Source organism: Gracilinanus agilis, chromosome 3 (assembly GCF_016433145.1).
Source record: "Gracilinanus agilis isolate LMUSP501 chromosome 3, AgileGrace, whole genome shotgun sequence".
In the NCBI taxonomy this organism is placed as follows: Eukaryota; Metazoa; Chordata; class Mammalia; order Didelphimorphia; family Didelphidae; genus Gracilinanus; species Gracilinanus agilis.
The window spans coordinates 255,955,389-255,955,757 of NC_058132.1; positions in this window are offsets into that span (position 1 = coordinate 255,955,389).

The window sequence follows — 369 nt, forward strand, 5'->3', positions numbered from 1 at the left end:
GAGAGAAATGTTTAGTTGAATAATAAATTTGGATATGAGACTGAAGGAAGTTTATAAGAATATCAGGGAGGATGAGAAAGGACTGAGTATAGATTATTTTTCAGAATTTAGTTAAGAAAATAGAGAGGATTATATCTCACTATATATATATATACATATATATATAGTATGATCACTATATATATGTAGTATGATCACTATATATATATATATACATATATATATATATATATATAGTATGATCTAGTGAAGATTTTTAAAGAAATGGGGTCACTTGGGTATTTTTGTTGGCATAAGTCAAGGAACCAGTAAATTGGGAGAACCTGAAGAAAAGAGAAGGGAAAAGGATGATCCAGGGGCATTTTGCTG